The sequence below is a fragment of the Pan paniscus genome, chromosome 6 (assembly GCF_029289425.2).
Source record: "Pan paniscus chromosome 6, NHGRI_mPanPan1-v2.0_pri, whole genome shotgun sequence".
NCBI classification, from domain to species: Eukaryota; Metazoa; Chordata; class Mammalia; order Primates; family Hominidae; genus Pan; species Pan paniscus.
In genome coordinates, this window is record NC_073255.2 from 134785140 (window position 1) to 134806649 (window position 21510).

Here is a 21510-nt window from a genome sequence, read left to right on the forward strand (position 1 = left end):
CTGCCATCAGGATAATCATGGAAATATCTACACAGCCGTCTCTATAAACATGGAAATATCTACACCTCCATCTGTATAAACATGGAAATATCTACACCGCTATCTGTGAAAAGATGGAAATATCCACACCACAATCTGTGCAAAGATGGAAATATCTACACGACTATCTGTGTAAACCTGGAAATATCTACACCGCAATCTGTGCAAAGATGGAAATAGCTACACGGCTCTCTGTGTAAACATGGAAATACCTTCACCGTTATCTGTATAAACAAGGAAATATCTACAGAGCTGTCTGTATAAATTTTGAAATATCTCCAACGATATCTGTATAAACATGGAAATACCTACACCGATATCTGTTTAAACATGGAAATATCTACACCGCTATCTACATGAACATGGAAATATCTACACCGTTTTCTGTATAAACATGGAAATATCCACACCACTATCTCTATAAACATGGAAATATCCACACCGCTATCTTTATAAACATGGAAATATTTACACCGCTATCTGTATAAACATGGAAATATTTACACCGCTATCTGTATAAACGTGGATATATCTACACCGCTATCTCTATAAACATGGAAATATCTACGCCACTGTCTGTATAAACCTGAAAATATCTACACCGCTATCTCTATAAACATAGAAATATCTACACCGCTGTCTGTATAAACATGGAAATATCTACAGCGATGTCTGTATAAACATGCAAATATCTACACCGCTGTCTCTATAAACATGGAAATATCTACACTGCTATGTGTATAAACATGGAAATATCTTCACCGCTGTCTCTAAAAATATGGAAATACATACACCGCTGTATCTATAAACATGCAAATATCAACACCGTTGTCTACATAAACTTGGAAATCTCTACACGGCTATCTCTATAAATGTGGAAATATCTACGCCGCTGTCTCTATAAACATGGAAATATCTACACCGCTATCTCTATAAACGTGGAAATATCTACACCGGTGTCTCTGTAAACATGGAAATATCTACACCGCTATATGTATAAACTTGGAAATATCTACACCGCTATCTCTATAAACGTGGGAATATCTACACTGCTACTTGTATAAACGTGGAAATATCTACACTGCTATCTCTGTAAACGTGGAAATATCTACTCCAATTTCTGTATAAACATGGAAATATCTACACCGCTATCTCTGTAAATGTGTAAACATTTAAACCGTTATCTGTGTAAACATGGAAATATTTACACTGCTATCTCTATGAACATGGAAATATTTACAACGCTATCTGTATAAACATGGAAGTAACTCCAGTGCTATCTGTATAAACGTGGAAATATCTACACCGCTATCTGTATAAACATGGAAATACCAACACCGCTATCTGCATAAACATGGAACTATCTCCACTGCTATCTGTATAAACATGGAAATAGCAACACCGCTATCTGTATAAACATGGAAATACCTACACTGCCATCAGGATAATCATGGAAATATCAACACAGCCGTCTCTATAAACTTGGAAATATCTACACCTCCATCTGTATAAACATGGAAATATCTACACCGCTATCTGTGAAAAGATGGAAATATCTACACCGCAATCTGTGCAAAGATGGAAATGTCTACACGACTATCTGTGTAAACCTGCAAATATCTACACCGCAATCTGTGCAAAGATGGAAATAGCTACACCGCAATCTATGTAAACAAGGAAATATCTACACCACTATCTGTATAAACATGGAAATATCTACACCGCTATCTGTATAAACATGGAAATATCTCCACCGCTCTCTCTATAAACATGGAAATATCTACACCGCTATCTTTATAAACATGGGAATATCTACACCACTATCTGTATGAACATGGAATTATCTACAACACTATCTGTGAAAACATGGAAATATCTACACAGCTATCTGTGTAAACATGGAAATCTGTACACCACCATCCGTGTAAAGATGGAAATATCTACACCGCACTCTGTGCAATTATTGAAATATCTACACCGCTATCTGTATATACATGGAAATATCTACACCGCTATCTGTGTAAACATGGAAATATCTACACCACTATCTGTATAAACCTGGAAATATCTCCACCGCTATCTCTATAAACATGGAAATATCTACACCGCTATCTTTATAAACATGGGAATATATACACCTCTATCTGTATAAACATGGAATTTTCTAAAACACTATCTGTGTAAACATGGAAATATCTACACAGCTATCTGTGTAAACATGGAAATCTGTACACCACCATCCGTGTAAAGTTGGAAATATCTACACCGCAATCTGTGCAATTATGGAAATATCTACACCGCTATCTGTATAAACATGGAAATATCTTCACCGCTACCTGTATAAACATGGAAATATCTACAGCGCTATCTGCATAAATATGGAAATATCTACACCGCTATCTCTATAAACTTGGAAATGTCTACACCGTTATCTGCATAAACTTGGAAATATCTACTTGGCTATCTCTATAAACATGGAATTATCTACAACGCCATCTGTATAAACACGGAAATGCCTTCACAGTCATCTGTATAAACACGGAAATATCTACACCACTATCTGTATAAACATGGAAATATCTACACTGCCATCAGGATAATCATGGAAATATCTACAGAGCCGTCTCTATAAACATGTAAATATCTACACCTCCATCTGTATAAACATGGAAATATCTACACCGCTTTCTGTGAAAAGATGGAAATATCTACACCGCAATCTGTGCAAAGATGTTAATGTCTACACGACTATCTGTGTAAACCTGCAAATATCTACACCGCAATCTGTGCAAAGATGGAAATAGCTACACCGCAATCTGTGTAAACAAGGAAATATCTACACCGCTATCTGTATAAACATCGAAATATCTACACCGCTATCTGTATAAACATGGAAATATCTACATCGCTATCTGTACAAACCTGGAAATATCTCCACCGCTATATCTATAAACATGGAAATTTCTACACCGCTATCTTTATAAACATGGGAATATCTACACCTCTATCTGTATAAACATGGAATTATCTACAACACTATCTGTGAAAACATGGAAATATCTACACAGCTATCAGTGTAAACATGGAAATCTGTACACCACCATCCGTTTAAATATGGAAATATCTAAACCGCACTCTGTGCAATTATGGAAGTATCTACACCGCTATCTGTATAAAGATGGAAATATCTACACCGTTATCTGTATAAACTTGGAAATATGTACAGCGCTATCTGCATAAATATGGAAATATCTACACCGCTATCTCTATAAACTTGGAAATGTCTACACCGTTATCTGCATAAACTTGGAAATATCTACTTGGCTATCTCTATAAACATGGAATTATCTACACCGCCATCTGTATAATCACGGAAATACCTTCACAGTCATCTGTATAAACACGGAAATATCTACACCACTATCTGTATAAACATGGAAATATCTACACTGCCATTAGGATAATCATGGAAATATCTACACAGCCGTCTCTATAAACATGGAAATATCTACACCTCCATCTGTATAAACATGGAAATATCTACACCGCTATCTGTGAAAAGATGGAAGTATCTACACCGCAATCTGTGCAAAGATGGAACTATCTACACGACTATCTGTGTAAACCTGGAAATATCTACACCGCAATCTGTGCAAAGATGGAAATAGCTTCACGGCTCTCTGTGTAAACATGGAAATATCTACACCGCTGTCTGCATAAACATGGAAATATCTACACCGCTATCTGTATAAACATGGAAAATCTACGCCGCCATCTGTATAAACAGGGAAATATCTACACATACATCTGAATAAACATGGAAATATCTACACCGCTATCTGTATAAATATGGAAATATCTACACCGCTCTCTCTATGAACATGGAAATATCTCCACCGCTATCTGTATAAAAATGGAAACATCTGTACCGCTATCTGTAAAACCTGGAAATATATACACCGCAGTCTGTATAAACATGGATATATCTCCAATGCTATCTGTATAAACATGGAAATATCTCCACCACTATCTCTATAAACATGGAAATGTCTACACCCCTATCTGTGTAAACATGGAAATATCTTCATGGCTATCTCTATAAACATGGAAATATCTACACAGACATCTGTATAAACATGGAAATACCTACACAGTCATCTGTATAAACATGGAAATATCTACACGGTCATCTGTATAAACATGGAAATATCTACAAAGCCATCTGTATAAACATGGAAATATCTACACAGCCATCTCTATAAACATTGAAATATCTACACTGCTATCTGTATAAACATGGAAATAGCCACACTACTGTCTGTGTAAACATGGAAATAACTTCACCATTATCTGTATAAACAAGGAAATAACTACAGAGCTATCTGTATAAACATTGAAATATCTCCAACGATATCTGTATAAACATGGAAATAACTACACCGATATCTGTTTAAACATGGAAATATCTACACCGCTACCTCCATGAACATGGAAATACCTGCCCTGCTTTCTGTATAAACATGGAAATATCCCCACCGCTATCTCTATAAACATGGAAATATCTACACCGCTATCTGTATAAATATGGAAATATTTACACCACTATCTGTATAAACATGGAAATATTTCCACCGCTATCTGTATAAACGTGGATATATCTACACCGCTATCTCTATAAAGATGGAAATATCTACACCACTGTCTGTATAAACCTGAAAATATCTACACCGCTATCTCTATAAACATAGAAATATCTACACCGCTGTCTGTATAAACATGGAAATATCTACAGCAATATCTGTAGAAACATGCAAATATCTACACCGCTGTCTCTATAAACATGGAAATATCTACACTGCTATGTGTATAAACATGGAAATAACTACACCGCTGTTTCAAAAAACATGGAAATATCTACACCGCTGTATCTATAAACATGCAAAAATCTACACTGTTGTCTACATAAACTTGGAAATCTCTACACGGCTATCTCTATAAATGTGGAAATATCTACACCGCTGTCTCTGTAAACATGGAAATATCTACACCGCTATCTCTATAAATGTGGAAATATCTACACCGGTGTCTCTGTAAACATGGAAATATCTACACCGCTATATGTATAAACTTGAAAATATCTACACCGCTATCTCTATAAACATGGGAATATCCACACCGCTATCTTTATAAACGTGGAAATAACTACACTGCTATCTCTGTAAACGTGGAAATATCTACTCCAATTTCTGTATAAACATGGAAATACCTACACCGCTATCTCTGTAAATGTGTAAACATTTAAACCGTTAAATGTGTAAACATGGAAATATTTACACTGCTATCTCTATAAACATGGAAATATTTACAACGCTATCTGTATAAACATGGAAGTATCTCCACTGCTATCTGTATAAACATGGGAATATCTACCCCGCTATCTGTATAAACATGGAAATACCAACACCGCTATCTGTATAAACATGGAAGTATCTCCACTGCTATCTGTGTAAACATGGAAATAGCTACACCACTATCTGTATAAACATGGAAATATCTACACCGCTATCTGTATAAACATGGAAATATCTTCACCGCTATCTGTATAAACATGGAAATATCTACATCACTATCTGTATAAACCTGGAAATATCTCCATCGCTATCTCTATAAACATGGAAATATCTACACCGCTATATTTATAAACATGGAAATATCTACACCTCTATCTGTATAAACATGGAATTATCTACAACACTATCTGTGTAAACATGGAAATATCTACACAGCTATCTGTGTAAACATGGAAATCTGTACACCACCATCCATGTAAAGATGGAAATATCTACACCGCAGTCTCTGCAATTAAGGAAATATCTACACCGCTATCTGTAAAAACATGGAAATATCTACACCGCTATCTGTATAAACATGGAAATATCTACAGCGCTATCTGCATAAATATGGAAATATCTACACCGCTATCTCTATAAACTTGGAAATGTCTACACCGTTATCTGCATAAACTTGGAAATATCTATTGGCTCTCACTATAAACATGGAATTATCTACACCGCCATCTGTATAAACACGGAAATACCTTCACAGTCATCTGTATAAACACGGAAATATCTACACCACTATCTGTATAAACATGGAAATATCTACACTGCCATCAGGATAATCATGGAAATATCTACACAGCCGTCTCTATAAACATGGAAATATCTACACCTCCATCTGTATAAACATGGAAATATCTACACCGCTATCTGTGAAAAGATGGAAGTATCTACTCCGCAATCTGTGCAAAGATGGAAATATCTACACGACTATCTGTGTAAACCTGGAAATATCTACACCGCAATCTGTGCAAAGATGGAAATAGCTTCACGGCTCTCTGTGTAAACATGGAAATATCTACACTGCTGTCTGTATAAACATGGAAATATCTACACCGCTATCTGTGTAAACATGGAAAATCTACGCCGCCATCTGTATAAACAGGGAAATATCTTCACCTACATCTGAATAAACATGGAAATATCTACACCGCTATCTGTATAAATATGGAAATATCTACACCGCTATCTCTATGAACATGGAAATATCTCCACCGCTATCTGTATAAAAATGGAAATATCTGTACCGCTATCTGTAAAACCTGGAAATATATACACCGCAGTCTGTATAAACATGGATATATCTCCAACGCTATCTGTATAAACATGGAAATATCTCCACCACTATCTCTATAAACATGGAAATGTCTACACCCCTATCTGTGTAAACATGGAAATATCTTCATGGCTATCTCTATAAACATGGAAATATCTACACAGACATCTGTAGAAACATGGAAATACCTACACAGTCATCTGTATAAACATGGAAATATCTACACAGTCATCTGTATAAACATGGAAATATCTACAAAGCCATCTGTATAAACATGGAAATAACTACACAGCCATCTCTATAAACATGGAAATATCTACACTGCTATCTGTATAAACATGGAAATAGCCACACTACTGTCTGTGTAAACATGGAAATAACTTCACCATTATATGTATAAACAAGGAAATATCTACAGAGCTATCTGTATAAACATTGAAATATCTCCAACGATATCTCTATAAACATGGAAATAACTACACCGATATCTGTTTAAACATGGAAATATCTACACCGCTACCTACATGAACATGGAAATATCTACCCTGCTTTCTGTATAAACATGGAAATATCCCCACCGCTATCTCTATAAACATGGAAATATCTACACTGCTATCTGTATAAACATGGAAATTGTCACACCACTGTCTGTGTAAACGTGGAAATACCTTCACCATTATCTGTATAAACAAGGAAATATCTACAGAGCTATCTGTATAAACATTGAAAAATCTCCAACGATATCTGTATAAACATGGAAATAACTACACCGATATCTGTATAAACATGGAAATATCTACACCGATATCTGTTTAAACATGGAAATATCTACACCGCTATCTACATAAACATGGAAATAACTACACCGCTTTTTGTATAAACATGGAAATATCCCCACCGCTATCTCTATAAACATGGAAATATCTACACCGCTATCTGTATAAACATGGAAATATTTACACCACTATCTGTATAAACATGGTAATATTTACACCGCTATCTGTGTAAACGTGGATATATCTACACGGCTATCTCTATAAACATGGAAATATCTACACCACTGTCTGTATAAACCTGAAAATATTTACACCGCTATCTCTATAAACATAGAAATAACTACACCTCTGTCTGTATAAACATGGAAATATCTACAGCGATATCTGCATAATCATGCAAATATCTACACCGCTGTCTCTATAAACATGGAAATATCTACACTGCTATGTGTATAAACATGGAAATATCTACACCGCTGTCTCTAAAATCATGGAAATATCTATACCGCTGTATCTATAAACATGCAAATATCTACACCATTGTCTCCATAAACTTGGAAATCTCTACACGGCTCTCTCTATAAATGTGGAAATATCTACACCGCTGTCTCTATAAACATGGAAATATCTACACCGCTATCTCTATAAACGTGGAAATATCTACACCGGTGTCTCTGAAAACATGGAAATATCTACACCGCTATATGTATAAACTTGGAAATATCTACACCGCTATCTCTATAAACGTGGAAATATATACACCGCTATGAGTATAAACGTAGAAATATCTTCACCGCTGTCTGTATAAACATGGAAATATCTACACCGCTATCTCTATAAACGTGGAAATATTTACTCCGCTATGTGTATAAACGCGGGAATATCTACATCGCTAACTGTATAAACGTGGAAATATCTACACTGCTATCTCTGTAAACGTGGAAATATCTACTCCAATTTCCGCATAAACATGGAAATATCTACACCGCTATCTCTGTAATTGTCTAAACATTTAAACCGTTATCTGTGTAAACATGGAAATATTTACACTGCTATCTCTATGAACATGGAAATATTTACAACGCTATCTGTATAAACACGGAAGTATCTCCACTGATATCTGTATAAACATGGAAATATCTACACCGCTATCTGTATAAACACGGAAATACCAACACCGCTATCTGTATAAACATGGAAGTATCTCCACTGCTATCTGTATAAACATGGAAATATCTACACCGCTATCTGTGCAAACATGGAAATATCTACACCACTATCTCTATAAACATGGAAATATCTACACCGCTATCTGTATAAACAAGGAAATATCTACAACACTATCTGTATAAACCTGGAAATAACTCCACCGCTATCTCTATAAACATGGAAATATCTACACCGCTATCTTTATAAACATGGGAATATCTACACCTCTATCTGTATAAACATGGAATTATCTAAAACACTATCTGTGTAAACATGGAAATATCTACTCAGCTATCTGTGTAAACATGGAAATCTGTACACCACAATCCGTGCAAAGATGGAAATATCTACACCGCAATCTGTGCAATTATGGAAATATCTTCACCGCTATCTGTATAAACATGGAAATATCTACACCGCTATCTGTATAAACATGGAAATAACAACACCGCTATCTGTATAAACATGGAAATACCAACACCGCTATCTGTATAAACATGGAAGTATCTCCATCGCTATCTCTATAAACATGGAAATATCTACACCGCTATATTTATAAACATGGAAATATCTACACCTCTATCTGTATAAACATGGAATTATCTACAACACTATCTGTGTAAACATGGAAATATCTACACAGCTATCTGTGTAAACATGGAAATCTGTACACCACCATCCGTGTAAAGATGGAAATTTCTACACCATAATCTGTGCAATTATGGAAATATCTACACCGCTATCTGTAAAAACATGGAAATATCTACACCGCTATCTGTATAAACATGGAAATATCTACAGCGCTATCTGCATAAATATGGAAATATCTACACCGCTATCTCTATAAACTTGGAAATGTGTACACCGTTATCTGCATAAACTTGGAAATATCTATTGGCTCTCACTATAAACATGGAATTATCTACACCGCCATCTGTATAAACACGGAAATGCCTTCACAGTCATCTGTATAAACACGGAAATATCTACACCACTATCTGTATAAACATGGAAATATCTACACTGCCATCAGGATAATCATGGAAATATCTACACAGCCGTCTCTATAAACATGGAAATATCTACACCTCCATCTGTATAAACATGGAAATATCTACACCGCTATCTGTGAAAAGATGGAAATATCTACACCGCAGTCTGTGCAAAGATGGAACTATCTACAGGACTATCTGTGTAAACCTGGAAATATCTACACCGCAATCTGTGCAAAGATGGAAATAGCTACACCGCTCTCTGTGTAAACAAGGAAATATCTACACCGGTATCTGTATAAACATGGAAATATCTACACCGCTATCTGTATAAACATGGAAATATCTACGCCGCCATCTGTATAAACAGGGAAATATCTACACCTACATCTGAATAAACATGGAAATATCTACACCGCTGTCTGTATAAATATGGAAATATCTACACCGCTATCTCTATAAACATGGAAATATCTCCACCGCTATCTGCATAAAAATGGAAATATCTGTACCGCTATCTGTAAAACCTGGAAATATATACACCGCAGTCTGTATAAACATGGATACATCTCCACCGCCATCTGTATAAACATGGAAATATCTCCACCACTATCTCTATAAACATGGAAATGTCTACACCCCTATCAGTGTAAACATGGAAATATCTTCATGGCTATCTCTATAAACATGGAAATATCTACACAGACATCTGTATAAACATGGAAATACCTACACAGTCATCTGTCTAAACATGGAAATATCTACACAGTCATCTGTATAAACATGGAAATATCTACAAAGCCATCTGTATAAACATGGAAATATCTACACAGCCATCTCTATAAACATGGAAATATCTACACTGCTATCTGTATAAACATGGAAATAGCCACAACACTGTCTGTGTAAACATGGAAATACCTTCACCATTATCTGTATTAACAAGGAAATATCTACAGAGCTATCTGTATAAACATTGAAATATCTCCAACGATATCTGTATAAACATGGAAATAACTACCCCGATATCTGTATAAACATGGAAATATCTACACCGATATCTGTTTAAACATGGAAATATCTACACCGCTATCTACATAAACCTCGAAATAACTACACCGCTTTTTGTATAAACATGGAAATATCCCCAACGCTATCTCTATAAACATGGAAATATCTACACCGCTATCTGTATAAACATGGAAATATTTACACCACTATCTGTATAAACATGGTAATATTTACACCGCTATCTGTATAAATGTGGATATATCTACACGGCTATCTCTATAAACATGGAAATATCTACACCGCTATCTCTATAAACATGGAAATGTCTACACCCCTATCTGTGTAAACATGGAAATACCTTCATGGCTATCTCTATAAACATGGAAATATCTACACAGACATCTGTATAAACATGGAAATACCTACACTGTCATCTGTTTAAACATGGAAATATCTACACAGTCATCTGTATAAACTTGAAAATATCTACACAGCCATCTGTATAAACATGGAAATATCTACACAGCCATCTCTATAAACATGGAAATATCTACACTGCTATCTGTATAAACATGGAAAAACCACACCACTGTCTGTGTAAACATGGAAATACCTTCACCGTTATCTGTATAAACAAGGAAATATCTACAGAGCTATCTGTATAAACATTGAAATATCTCCAACGATATCTGTATAAACATGGAAATAACTACACCGATATCTGTATAAACATGGAAATATCTACACCGATATCTGTTTAAACATGGAAATATCTACACCGCTATCTACATAAACCTCGAAATAACTACACCGCTTTTTGTATAAACATGGAAATATCCCCAACGCTATCTCTATGAACATGGAAATATCAACACCGCTATTTGTATAAACATGGAAATATTTACACCACTATCTGTATAAACATGGTAATATTTACACCGCTATCTGTATAAATGTGGATATATCTACACGGCTATCTCTATAAACATGGAAATATCTACACCGCTATCTCTATAAACATGGAAATGTCTACACCCCTATCTGTGTAAACATGGAAATACCTTCATGGCTATCTCTATAAACATGGAAATATCTACACAGACATCTGTATAAACATGGAAATACCTACACTGTCATCTGTTTAAACATGGAAATATCTACACAGTCATCTGTATAAACTTGAAAATATCTACACAGCCATCTGTATAAACATGGAAATATCTACACAGCCATCTCTATAAACATGGAAATATCTACACTGCTATCTGTATAAACATGGAAAAACCACACCACTGTCTGTGTAAACATGGAAATACCTTCACCGGTATCTGTATAAACAAGGAAATATCTACAGAGCTATCTGTATAAACATTGAAATATCTCCAACGATATCTGTATAAACATGGAAATATCTACACCGCTATCTGTTTAAACATGGAAATATCTTCACCGCTATCTACATGAACATGGAAATACCTACACCGCTATCTCTATAAACATGGAAATATCTACACCACTGTCTGTATAACCCTGAAAATATCTACACTGCTATTTCTATAAACATAGAAATATCTACACCGCTGTCTGTATAAACATGGAAATATCTACAGCAATATCTGTATAAACATGCAAATATCTACACCGATGTCTATATAAACATGGAAATATCTACACTCTTATGTGTATAAACATGGAAATATCTACAGCGCTGTCTCTAAAAACATGGAAGTATCTACACCGCTGTATCTACAAACATGCAAATATCTTCACCGTTGTCTACATAAACTTGGAAATCTCTACACGGCTATCTCTATAAATGTGGAAATATCTACACCGCTGTCTCTATAAACATGGAAATATCTACACCGCTATCTCTATAAACGTGGAAATATCTACACTGGTGTCTCTGTAAACATGGAAATATCTACACCGCTATATGTATAAACATGGAAATATCTACACCGCTATCTCTATAAACGTGGGAATATCTACACCGCTATCTGTATAAACGTGGAAATATCTACACTGCTATCTCTGTAAACGTGGAAATATCTACTCCATTTTCTGTATAAACATGGAAATATCTACACCGCTATCTCTGTAAATGTGTAAACATATAAACCGTTATCTGTGTAAACATGGAGATATTTACACTGCTATCTCTATGAACATGGAAATATTTTCAATGCTATCTGTATAAACATGGAAGTATCTCCACTGCTATCTGTATAAACATGGAAATATCTACACCGCTATCTGTATAAACATGGAAATAACAACACCGCTATCTTTATAAACATGGAAATATCTACACCGCTATCTGTATAAACATGGAAATATCTACATCACTATCTCTATAAACCTGGAAATATCTCCACCGCTATCTCTATAAACATGGAAATATCTACACCGCTATCTTTATAAACATGGGAATATCTACACCTCTATCTGTATAAACATGGAATTATCTAAAACACTATCTGTGTAAACATGGAAATATCTACTCAGCTATCTGTGTAAACATGGAAATCTGTACACCACAATCCGTGCAAAGATGGAAATATCTACACCGCAATCTGTGCAATTATGGAAATATCTTCACCGCTATCTGTATAAACATGGAAATATCTACACCGCTATCTGTATAAACATGGAAATAACAACACCGCTATCTGTATAAACATGGAAATACCAACACCGCTATCTGTATAAACATGGAAGTATCTCCATCGCTATCTCTATAAACATGGAAATATCTACACCGCTATATTTATAAACATGGAAATATCTACACCTCTATCTGTATAAACATGGAATTATCTACAACACTATCTGTGTAAACATGGAAATATCTACACAGCTATCTGTGTAAACATGGAAATCTGTACACCACCATCCGTGTAAAGATGGAAATTTCTACACCACAATCTGTGCAATTATGGAAATATCTACACCGCTATCTGTAAAAACATGGAAATATCTACACCGCTATCTGTATAAACATGGAAATATCTACAGCGCTATCTGCATAAATATGGAAATATCTACACCGCTATCTCTATAAACTTGGAAATGTGTACACCGTTATCTGCATAAACTTGGAAATATCTATTGGCTCTCACTATAAACATGGAATTATCTACACCGCCATCTGTATAAACACGGAAATGCCTTCACAGTCATCTGTATAAACACGGAAATATCTACACCACTATCTGTATAAACATGGAAATATCTACACTGCCATCAGGATAATCATGGAAATATCTACACAGCCGTCTCTATAAACATGGAAATATCTACACCTCCATCTGTATAAACATGGAAATATCTACACCGCTATCTGTGAAAAGATGGAAATATCTACACCGCAGTCTGTGCAAAGATGGAACTATCTACAGGACTATCTGTGTAAACCTGGAAATATCTACACCGCAATCTGTGCAAAGATGGAAATAGCTGCACCGCTCTCTGTGTAAACAAGGAAATATCTACACCGGTATCTGTATAAACATGGAAATATCTACACCGCTATCTGTATAAACATGGAAATATCTACGCCGCCATCTGTATAAACAGGGAAATATCTACACCTACATTTGAATAAACATGGAAATATCTACACCGCTGTCTGTATAAATATGGAAATATCTACACCGCTATCTCTATAAACATGGAAATATCTCCACCGCTATCTGTATAAAAATGGAAATATCTGTACCGCTATCTGTAAAACCTGGAAATATATACACCGCAGTCTGTATAAACATGGATACATCTCCACCGCCATCTGTATAAACATGGAAATATCTCCACCACTATCTCTATAAACATGGAAATGTCTACACCCCTATCAGTGTAAACATGGAAATATCTTCATGGCTATCTCTATAAACATGGAAATATCTACACAGACATCTGTATAAACATGGAAATACCTACACAGTCATCTGTCTAAACATGGAAATATCTACACAGTCATCTGTATAAACATGGAAATATCTACAAAGCCATCTGTATAAACATGGAAATATCTACACAGCCATCTCTATAAACATGGAAATATCTACACTGCTATCTGTATAAACATGGAAATAGCCACAACACTGTCTGTGTAAACATGGAAATACCTTCACCATTATCTGTATTAACAAGGAAATATCTACAGAGCTATCTGTATAAACATTGAAATATCTCCAACGATATCTGTATAAACATGGAAATAACTACACCGATATCTGTATAAACATGGAAATATCTACACCGATATCTGTTTAAACATGGAAATATCTACACCGCTATCTACATAAACCTCGAAATAACTACACCGCTTTTTGTATAAACATGGAAATATCCCCAACGCTATCTCTATAAACATGGAAATATCTACACCGCTATCTGTATAAACATGGAAATATTTACACCACTATCTGTATAAACATGGTAATATTTACACCGCTATCTGTATAAATGTGGATATATCTACACGGCTATCTCTATAAACATGGAAATATCTACACCGCTATCTCTATAAACATGGAAATGTCTACACCCCTATCTGTGTAAACATGGAAATACCTTCATGGCTATCTCTATAAACATGGAAATATCTACACAGACATCTGTATAAACATGGAAATACCTACACTGTCATCTGTTTAAACATGGAAATATCTACACAGTCATCTGTATAAACTTGAAAATATCTACACAGCCATCTGTATAAACATGGAAATATCTACACAGCCATCTCTATAAACATGGAAATATCTACACTGCTATCTGTATAAACATGGAAAAACCACACCACTGTCTGTGTAAACATGGAAATACCTTCACCGTTATCTGTATAAACAAGGAAATATCTACAGAGCTATCTGTATAAATATTGAAATATCTCCAACGATATCTGTATAAACATGGAAATAACTACACCGATATCTGTATAAACATGGAAATATCTACACCGATATCTGTTTAAACATGGAAATATCTACACCGCTATCTACATAAACCTCGAAATAACTACACCGCTTTTTGTATAAACATGGAAATATCCCCAACGCTATCTCTATAAACATGGAAATATCTACACCGCTATTTGTATAAACATGGAAATATTTACACCACTATCTGTATAAACATGGTAATATTTACACCGCTATCTGTATAAATGTGGATATATCTACACGGCTATCTCTATAAACATGGAAATATCTACACCGCTATCTCTATAAACATGGAAATGTCTACACCCCTATCTGTGTAAACATGGAAATACCTTCATGGCTATCTCTATAAACATGGAAATATCTACACAGACATCTGTATAAACATGGAAATACCTACACTGTCATCTGTTTAAACATGGAAATATCTACACAGTCATCTGTATAAACTTGAAAATATCTACACAGCCATCTGTATAAACATGGAAATATCTACACAGCCATCTCTATAAACATGGAAATATCTACACTGCTATCTGTATAAACATGGAAAAACCACACCACTGTCTGTGTAAACATGGAAATACCTTCACCGGTATCTGTATAAACAAGGAAATATCTACAGAGCTATCTGTATAAACATTGAAATATCTCCAACGATATCTGTATAAACATGGAAATATCTACACCGCTATCTGTTTATACATGGAAATATCTTCACCGCTATCTACATGAACATGGAAATATCTACACCGCTATCTCTATAAACATGGAAATATCTACACCACTGTCTGTATAACCCTGAAAATATCTACACTGCTATTTCTATAAACATAGAAATATCTACACCGCTGTCTGTATAAACATGGAAATATCTACAGCAATATCTGTATAAACATGCAAATATCTACACCGATGTCTATATAAACATGGAAATATCTACACTCTTATGTGTATAAACATGGAAATATCTACAGCGCTGTCTCTAAAAACATGGAAATATCTACACCGCTGTATCTACAAACATGCAAATATCTTCACCGTTGTCTACATAAACTTGGAAATCTCTACACGGCTATCTCTATAAATGTGGAAATATCTACACCGCTGTCTCTATAAACATGGAAATATCTACACCGCTATCTCTATAAACGTGGAAATATCTACACCGGTGTCTCTGTAAACATGGAAATATCTACACCGCTATATGTATAAACATGGAAATATCTACACCGCTATCTCTATAAACGTGGGAATATCTACACCGCTATCTGTATAAACGTGGAAATATCTACACTGCTATCTCTGTAAACGTGGAAATATCTACTCCATTTTCTGTATAAACATGGAAATATCTACACCGCTATCTCTGTAAATGTGTAAACATATAAACCGTTATCTGTGTAAACATGGAGATATTTACACTGCTATCTCTATGAACATGGAAATATTTTCAACGCTATCTGTATAAACATGGAAGTATCTCCACTGCTATCTGTATAAACATGGAAATATCTACACCGCTATCTGTATAAACATGGAAATAACAACACCGCTATCTTTATAAACATGGAAATATCTACACCGCTATCTGTATAAACATGGAAATATCTACATCACTATCTCTATAAACCTGGAAATATCTCCACCGCTATCTCTATAAACATGGAAATATCTACACCGCTATCTTTATAAACATGGGAATATCTACACCTCTATCTGTATAAACATGGAATTATCTACAACACTATCTGTGTAAACATGGAAATATCTACACAGCTATCTGTGTAAACATGGAAATCTCTACACCACCATCCGTGTAAAAATGGAAATATCTACACCGCAATCTGTGCAATTATGGAAATATCTACACTGCTATATGTATAAACATGGAAATATCTACACAGCTATCTGTATAAACATGGAAATATCTACAGCGCTATCTGCATAAATATGGAAATATCTACACCGCTATCTCTATAAACTTGGAAATGTCTACACCGTTATCTGCATAAACTTGGAAATATCTATTGGCTCTCACTATAAACATGGAATTATCTACACCGCCATCTGTATAAACACGGAAATACCTTCACAGTCATCTGTATAAACACGGAAATATCTACAACACTCTCTGTATAAACATGGAAATATCTACACTGCCATCAGGATAATCATGGAAATATCTACACAGCCGTCTCTATAAACATGGAAATATCTACACCTCCATCTGTATAAACATGGAAATATCTACACAGCTATCTGTGAAAAGATGGAAATATCTACACCGCAGTCTGTGCAAAGATGGAACTATCTACACGACTATCTGTGTAAACCTGGAAATATCTACACCGCAATCTGTGCAAAGATGGAAATAGCTACACCGCTCTCTGTGTAAACAAGGAAATATCTACACCGGTATCTGTATAAACATGGAAATATCTACACCGCTATCTATATAAACATGGAAATATCTACGCCGCCATCTGTATAAACAGGGAAATATCTACACCTACATCTGAATAAACATGGAAATATCTACACCGCTATCTGTATAAATATGGAAATATCTACACCGCTATCTCTATAAACATGGAAATATCTCCACCGCTATCTGTATAAAAATGGAAATATCTGTACCGCTATCTGTAAAACCTGGAAATATATACACCGCAGTCTGTATAAACATGGATAGATCTCCACCGCCATCTGTATAAACATGGAAATATCTTCACCAATATCTCTATAAACATGGAAATGTCTACACCCCTATCAGTGTAAACATGGAAATATCTTCATGGCTATCTCTATAAACATGGAAATATCTACACAGACATCTGTATAAACATGGAAATTCCTACACAGTCATCTGTCTAAACATGGAAATATCTACACAGTCATCTGTATAAACATGGAAATATCTACAAAGCCATCTGTATAAACATGGAAATATCTACACAGCCATCTCTATAAACATGGAACTATCTACACTGCTATCTGTATAAACATGGAAATAGCCACAACACTGTCTGTGTAAACATGGACATACCTTCACCATTATCTGTATAAACAAGGAAATATCTACAGAGCTATCTGTATAAACATTGAAATATCTCCAACGATATCTGTATAAACATGGAAATAACTACACCGATATCTGTATAAACATGGAAATATCTACACCGATATCTGTTTGAACATGGAAATATCTACACCGCTATCTACATAAACCTCGAAATAACTACACCGCTTTTTGTATAAACATGGAAATATCCCCAACGCTATCTCTATAAACATGGAAATATCTACACCGCTATCTGTATAAACATGGAAATATTTACACCACTATCTGTATAAACATGGTAATATTTACACCGCTATCTGTATAAATGTGGATATATCTACACGGCTATCTCTATAAACATGGAAATATCTACACCGCTATCTCTATAATCATGGAAATGTCTACACCCCTATCTGTGTAAACATGGAAATACCTTCATGGCTATCTCTATAAACATGGAAATATCTACACAGACATCTGTATAAACATGGAAATACCTACACTGTCATCTGTTTAAACATGGAAATATCTACACAGTCATCTGTATAAACTTGAAAATATCTACACAGTCATCTGTATAAACATGGAAATATCTACACAGCCATCTCTATAAACATGGAAATATCTACACTGCTATCTGTATAAACATGGAAAAACCACACCACTGTCTGTGTAAACATGGAAATATCTACACCGCTATCTACATGAACATGGAAATATCTACACCGCTTTCTGTATAAACATGGAAATATCCCCACCGCTCTCCCTATAAACATGGAAATATCTACACCGCTATCTGTATAAACATGGAAATATTTGCACCACTATCTGTATAAACATGGAAATATTTACAGCACTATCTGTTAAACGTGGAGGTATCTACACCGCTATCTCTATAAACATGGAAATATCTACACCACTGTCTGTATAACCCTGAAAATATCTACAATGCTATCTCTATAAACATAGAAATATCTACACCGCTGTCTGTATAAACATGGAAATATCTACAGCAATATCTGTATAAACATGCAAATATCTACACCGCTGTCTCTGTAAACATGGAAATATCTACACTGCTATGTGTATCAACATGGAAATATCTACAGCGCTGTCTCTGAAAACATGGAAATATCTACACCGCTGTATCTATAAACATGCAAATATCTACACCGTTGTGTACATAAACTTGGAAATCTCTACACGGCTATCTCTATAAATGTGGAAATATCTACACCGCTGTCTCTATAAACATGGAAATATCTACACCGCTATCTCTACAAACGTGGAAATATTTACACCGCTTTATGTATAAACGCGGGAATATCTACATCGCTAACTGTATAAACTTGGAAATATCTACACTGCTATCTCTGTAAACGTGGAAATATCTACTCCAATTTCCGTATAAACATGGAAATATCTACACCGCTATCTCTGTAAATGTGTAAACATTTAAACCGTTATCTGTGTAAACATGGAAATATTTACACTGCTATCTCTATGAACATGGAAATATTTACAACGCTCTCTGCATAAACACGGAAGTATCTCCAATGATATTTGTATAAACATGGAAATATCTACACCGCTATCTGTGAAAAGATGGAAATATCTACACCGCAGTCTGTGCAAAGATGGAAATATCTACACGACTATCTGTGTAAACCTGCAAATATCTACACCGTAATCTGTGCAAAGATGGAAATAGCTACACCGCTATCTGTGTAAACAAGGAAATATCTACACCGCTATCTGTATAAACATGGAAATATCTACACCGCTATCTGTATAAACTTGGAAATATCTACAGCGCTATCTGCATAAATATGGAAATATCTACACCGCTGTCTCTATTAACTTGGAAATGCCTACACCGTTATCTGCATAAACTTGGAAATATCTACTTGGCTATCTCTATAAACATGGAATTATCTATACCGCACTCTGTGCAATTATGGAAATATCTACACCGCTATCTGTATAAACAGGGAAATATCTACACCTACATCTGAATAAACATGGAAATATCTGCACCGCTATCTGTATAAACATGGAAATATCTCCACCGCTATCTGTATAAAAATGGAAATATCTGTACCGCTATCTGTAAAACCTGGAAATATATACACCGCAGTCTGTATAAACATGGATATATCTCCACCGCTGTCTGTATAAACATGGAAATATCTCTACCACTATCTCTATAAACATGGAAATGTCTACACCCCTATCTGTGTAAACATGGAAATATCTTCATGGCTATCTCTATAAACATGGAAATATCTACACAGACATCTGTATAAACATGGAAATACCTACACAGTCATCTGTATAAACATGGAAATATCTACACAGTCATCTGTATAAACATGGAAATATCTACAAAGCCATCTGTATAAACATGGAAATATCTACACAGCCATCTCTATAAACATGGAAATATCTACACTGCTATCTGTATAAACATGGAAATAGCCACACCACTGTCTGTGTAAACATGGAAATACCTTCACCATTATCTGTATAAACAAGGAAATATCTACAGAGCTATCTGAATAAACATTGAAATATCTCCAACGATATCTGTATAAACATGGAAATAACTACACCGATATCTGTTTAAACATGGAAATATCTACACCGCTATCTACATGAACATGGAAATATCTACACTGCTTTCTGTATAAACATGGAAATATCCCCACAGCTATCTCTATAAACACGGAAATATCTACACCGCTATCTGTATAAATATGGAGATATTTACACCACTGTCTGTATAAACATGGAAA